The sequence below is a fragment of the Mus musculus genome, chromosome 9 (genome assembly GCF_000001635.26).
Source record: "Mus musculus strain C57BL/6J chromosome 9, GRCm38.p6 C57BL/6J".
NCBI lineage: Eukaryota > Metazoa > Chordata > Mammalia > Rodentia > Muridae > Mus > Mus musculus.
The window spans coordinates 89863372-89869614 of record NC_000075.6 but is presented as its reverse complement, the minus strand read 5'-3'; the positions used below and the strand labels follow the sequence as shown (position 1 = coordinate 89869614).

General features: G+C 44.4%; 1 long non-coding RNA gene across 1 annotated transcript in view; it reads right to left on the bottom strand.

Annotated features, from left to right (window-relative positions):
* Positions 1–5586: 5586 nt before the first annotated feature.
* Positions 5587–6243, bottom strand: part of 4930524O08Rik (RIKEN cDNA 4930524O08 gene) — a 37510-nt gene continuing 36853 nt past the window's right edge. Inside the window, exon 6 of the long non-coding RNA NR_040735.1 lies at positions 5587–5806. This is a non-coding gene — a long non-coding RNA (RIKEN cDNA 4930524O08 gene). The remainder of the gene's footprint in view (positions 5807–6243) is intronic.

The following is a 6243-nucleotide window of genomic DNA, read 5'->3' as shown; positions in this document are numbered from 1 at the left end:
GTTTGTTTGTTTTTTTCTGTCTTTAAGAAAAGACATTGCACGGCACTGGACCTATTTCCCAACAGGGACTTGCCTCTTGTGGGGTCAGCATCTCCAGTTAGAGGCCTTTGTCTGAAGGATACATCCATGGAGAGCAGACAAAATGCAAAGGTGAATCTGTGTGATGTATCACACTCATAATCCCAGCACTGTGGACAAGAAAGCTGAAGGATCCTGAGGTTCAGGACATCCTCAACTGCATGACAAGTTAGAGGGCAGCCTGGGATACCTGAAACCCTGTCTCAAAGCAAAAAACAGGATCAAGAACCGCAAACCCCAACCGTCCGAAACAGAAGAGAAAGGCATAGAGCAGTGCAAAGGCATCCCTTCCACAAGTAGGGGTTCAAATCCTCTCTGATGGATTTAAATACAACCAAGTGAGCTAGAGAAAGCAGCTTGTATTTGAAAACAGATCTCACCAGGACCACAGACATTTGAGACAGACTCAGTGCCAACTGTCTGTTGGCAAGACAGTGGATTAATGGCAGAGCCTGTCTATACCCAAGTTTGAGACTGCCCAGAACCTGAGGTAAAGGTGTGTGTGGCCATGTTCTGAGCATAAAGGCTTACAGGCCCAAATCACCTGCAAGCACAGGGGCAAATGGTCAGTACTCACAGCAGGAAGCAAACCAAAATGAAACAAAGCAAAACAAAACAAAACACACACAAACAAAAGAGAAACAATGTCACCCCCAAACAACAACAAAACCAAAAACCAAAACCCCTCAGAAAGGTTTGAAACTTTAAAGTATTTAAATATTCACCCTCCCTGAAACCATCCTTTCTTGGGAGAGATTTCTTCTCTTTTAAGAGCATAAGGCAGGTGCACACTCCCCGTGTAACACAGTTCGTGCTTTTGGCAGTTATGATGAAGCCACTGTTCTGGTAAATGGTGTCACCTGAATGACAGTAAGTACACAGGAGCAACAGTCAGCAGTAGCCCAGATTTTATTATTTTTAACAATGTCGGAAGACCCCCAGAGTGTAGCTTAGAGAAGACAGAAGGAAAGGGGAGGGTGCGGCCGCGGCGGCGGAGGAGCAGGGTTAAGGAGAAGAAAATAATGTACAGAGGGAATAGAGCGGAGCCTGCTTTGCCTTTTAATAAAAGTCATTATGCTGTCAACAGAAGCCAGCCGCTGGAAGCCACTGGTTTTTAATGTGCAAATAAATGGCCTGCAAGGAGAGGGATGGCTGCTTGTCAGAGTGCCGCCTCCTGAAGCTGGAGGTGAGTGCAAAAGCCACACTCTGCAGGATCCGGAGGGAGAAGGAAGAGGGCCGCGGGGGCGGGGCAAGGCTGCAGGGGAGGGGCAGCTACTTGTGGTGACTGAGTCTGCGCTCTCCAGCTTCCATATAGGATACACGCACCTGGCTGAGAGTTTGGGCCTGGGGGAGAGAGAAATACACTAACCAGCTTTTTTTCTGGAGGGATTGGATGAATCTTGACCCTAGGGCACCCCCACCCAGGGACTTAGGAATTACCCTACTAGTTCATCAACTGGTTTCCAGATTGTCACTCTAGGCTAAAAAAGCCACCTGTATGCAGAAGCACCTCAACTTCCTTGCTACACTTTTGTATGTAAAGAGAAACCACTGAGAAACACTGTATGTAGCTGGACATGATGACATACACCTGTAATCCCAGCACTCGGGTGGCAGAGGCGGGATTGGAAGTTTGAGGTCAGCCTGTGTATAGTAAGGAGTATCTAGAGAGAACCTGCCTAAGATACTGAGAGATGGGAATGTGGATTAATGGTGGTTCATTTGCCTGTGATGAACGAAGTCTTGAGTTCAGACCCAGTCTCCCTCCTGCCTCTACTAAAAGAGTTGGGAAATTCTTCCATTACAGAAGAGAGGTCCAAATATATCTAAAAATAAAAAAGAATTAAAAATAGGTAACTTGGGACAACAAAGGATACTTAAACACACACACACACACACACACACACACACACACACACACACACACACACACACACACCAGGGAGTATTCTGGAAGCAGGCAGTTCTCTGTGAATTTGAGGCCAACCTGGTCTACACAGAGAGTGACAGGCCACCCAGGAATACATACATAGTGCGATGTTTCTCAAAACAGACAGACAGACAACCCCAAATAATTCTATACTCAGGCAAACTGCAAGTAAAGGGCAGGACTCCTTTGCAGCCCGCTGGGATGCTGCCAGGCTGTCAGTCTGCATCACCACTTCAGCAATGCTACTCTCAAAATGTGTTGCAGCCAAACAAAAGAGAGAACCAACAACAAAAAGAGCCCAGACTCAGAAAACCCAGGAATCCACCCCCGCATCAGCACAGACAAAGCCAGCGCATCCTCATGCCAGTTAAGAACTTGATAAAGAAGTCTAGGGAAAGAAGATCTTTATTGAATAATGATATTATGGGTGAGAGGGAAATTGAGACACTGGTTATAGAAATAAAGCAGAATTATAACCTTCAGAAAAAATAAATAACTATGCATAAAAGGATGAGTAGCTCCCCATTCGATTCTATTCTGCTTGGCTCTGCTATGAGCATTGGGAACATCATTTATTGCATTTGTCATTTAGTTCCTCTCTATAGAAAAGGAAAGACAATTTAATCTTTGTTGCAGAACAGAGTATGAGTTCTATTGTGATGAGAATGTAGAGGTAGGGACTGGGGAGATGGCTCAGTGGTTAAGAGCATGCACTATGCCTCTTGATTCCCAGCACCCACACACAGTGGGTACCTTATACCCAGTAGGTCTGTAACTCCAGCTACAGGGGACCTTGACCGACCTTCTGGACTTGGCCACACTTAACTGCACTTCCAAAGCACAGAAAATTCTTCCCCTATTAAAAAAAATGTAAGATGTATTTATTTAATGCAATGGAACAGGTATGGAGGCATATTCCTGTAATTAGCACTTGGGAATCTGAAGCAGGAGGATTGTCAAAAGTTTAAGGCCAGCCTGGGATATAGGGTGAGACCCTGTTCCACAAGAGAACAGATAAAAAAATGCAAAAGAAAATTTACAGCTGCCAGAAGTAGAACCAGAGGAGGAAGAAGAGAGGTTGATGGGAAGAAGGGACCTCCGAGGCTCAGAAGTGAGGGTCACTGGGCCTCAGAAGTGGGAGGTCGCTGAGCCTCAGAAGTGGGGGTTATTGAGCCTTAGAAGTGGGGGTCACTGAGCCTTGGAAGTGGGGGATCACTGAGCCCTGGATGTGGGGGGTCACTAAGCTTCAGAAGTAGGGGTCACTGAGCCTTGGAAGTGAGGGCCACTAGGTTTCAGAAATGGGAGTTACTGAGCCTTGGAAGTGGGGGGGGGGGGCACTGAGCCTCGGAAGTGGGAGTTACTGAGCCTCTCCACTTCAAATGGGAAAAGTATTTGGCAGAAATAGAAATACAGTGCTAGTTTGTTGCTGGTATTTATCCGAAGCTGGTAATGAAAGTGGAGCTCCAGTTAGTACTCTAGCTGTATTAACATTGTGTGTGTGTGTGTGTGTGTGTGTGTGTATGTGTGTGTGTGTGTGTGTGGTGGGAAAAGGGTCAGAGAGAAGGGAGCAAGTTTACAAGTGACAGTCTCTTACAACAGCAGAAAGTCAACCCTGGCACAAATTGATAAGTCAAGGAGTGGTGTCAGTAGCCTGACATTCTGTGATAGGCAGCAGGGGACCTGTTCACTGAGTATGTGAGGTGGGACCAGGGAAGACAGGAAACTATAGCGTCTATTAGTGTGTGAGAAATGGTTTTATGTGTCCCAGGCTACCAGGACACATGATCCTATCTGCTTAGCTTATTCTTGTCTTGTATTTGTAACACTGAGGTGGAGGGGGCAGCAGTCAGAATCAGTTCTGTTCTTTTCCAACCTACATATCAAACATTTGTGCCTCCTGGGATCCTGGTATGCAAATGAGGACCCACTCTTTTTCAAATAACTCCTTTCTTTTCTATTGAATCCCATTTCTGTAGGAGGATTGACAAATGAATGTTCTCTATTGTCAACCACAACTTAGTGCACTTTCAGGGGAGGGTGTTGGCAGGTAGAATGGGGCAGAAGACAATCTTCCCTCTTAAGAGAACCTTGAAGGTGGTCCTAACTCTCAAGAAGAGACTCTGGAAACTCTTGTTAACTTACCTGCTACCATGACAAATGTTCTACAGGATCAGTTCAGATGCTCAAGTAAAATCAGTTCATAAAATCAAGCAAGGGACGCAGGAGCAGTGTTCGACCCAGGCTCTTGGTAATTGGAGGAGGACCAAGACAAAGCAAGGAAGCTGCAGAGAGGACTTGGGTAGACACTGGGGAGATGAAGTGGATCTCAGTCTCCATGTAAAAGCATCGTGGGGGGTAGTGTACATTTGTAATCTTAGCACTAGAGAGGCAGAGACAGGGGGATTTCTGGAGGACACCGGCCAGCCAGTCAGTTTAGCTGACAGCTCCCAGTCCCAGTGACAGTGTCTAAAGAAACAAGATGAATGACACCTGAAGATAATCTTCAAGATTGGTGTCTGGCCTCCACACACAGCTCCATACAGGTATACATGCACATCTGTTAACACTACACATGCACACAGACACACACGCTGAGACTTCATTTAATAAGAAGGGGCAGATCCTAAATCCAATAATAAGAAACATTGAGAATAAGTGACCAGGTATACCAGATAGCCAGAGGAGACCCTGTAGTGAGACATGCCAGCAACGTTCTCAGAAGCCTATAACTGGAAAAGATGTATCCTATTACATTTCATAGAACATAGAACCCATTTATTACCAGATTTGCTCACCATGGAGTTTACACAACAATGGCATCTTCATCTTCAGAATCAATTGAAGAATCCAGAGGAGAAGATGGAGAGAATTTCTTCATCCCAATTGTATTTTCCATGTTATAGACTGTGGGATTCTGGGAGTTGGTATCTACAACTGGTAAAGAAATGGGATTTTGAAAGTTATTCATTCAAATATCTAAATGAGAATTTCATAGCTGGAAAATTGAGATGGAGATTCAAAATGAATACGACCAGGCTTTTGGGGGGGTTTTAAGAGTCTTTTTTGAGTCATTGCTGTATTTGGAGAATACTCAACCCCATAGGTTCTTGAGAAAGAAAACTTTGACTTGTCATCCCTCAGCTTTCTTGGTATCTAGGATGAAGGAGAAGATCCTCTATTCCAGTTGCTCACTTGGGACTTGTCTAGAAACGGGTGATCGAAGAGGAGTCTGTGAGTGGAATTTCTGTTGCTGATTGATGTGGGTGCTTCTGAGGTTGCCAGGGACAGGGCAGAACCAAGGAGTTGGCATCGTCCATGAGCAGGAGAGTCCCACAGAGCAGCTTTGGGTTTAATCATCTCGGACTCTTAGACTAAAGCCCCACCTCTCCCAATAGTTCAGAGAGCAATGCACTATGAACTCCTTTAGTGAATTCTCTTCCTGCTTAATCAGACTCAGCTTCCATGGCTTGCAGCTAGGAATCCTGACATTACCATGATGTGATGAGCCAAGAAATTGCTCAACTACACTTCCCTTTATGGACATATCCACTCAACAGAGAGACCTCCACCCCAAAGTTGAATTTATTGACATTTTATTTAGTTTCCAAGGAAGTAGCTAGCTTTGACTCTGACTTAAAATGTCAGAAACATCTGACAGTGTAATGATGATTGTGTACCAGTTATCTCGTAGAGTGCAAAATGTAGATTTTTTTCTTCTGTTCTTTTCTATTGAACTTCTTGCGAGTGGGTGGGCTTTTGTGCCTGCATGAGATCATGGAAGAGCTAAGGCCTGGGTACCTGAGGAAAAAACACATTTCCATTGTGTTATTTTCAAATGTTCTTAAATCAAGTTGTTCTTTAAAAATTTTAGGAGAAATTCAGATTCAGTCTGAAAGTACTTGTCTACTAAAATGCACCCGGTTCAATATTTCTTGAAGGATCGTTTTGGAAGAGACAGAAATGACAGTAGAGAGGTTCAAATTCAAAGATGTAATTTGGCAGAAATTATATTTTGGGAAGTCTAACTGGGAGGAAACACTCAAAAACAGATTTTTCTAAATCTAAGACCAGAATTTTAAAGCACTCTACAAAACCAGAAAACTCAAGCCCAAAGCATCTCACCTTCCTTAGCCACATCAATAGTAGACAGGCACTTAGTTGTGATGTTCACTACAGTTGTCAACAATAGTGTTCACTGTGGTGGTCATTGATGTGGTCAGCTATGGTGATCACTG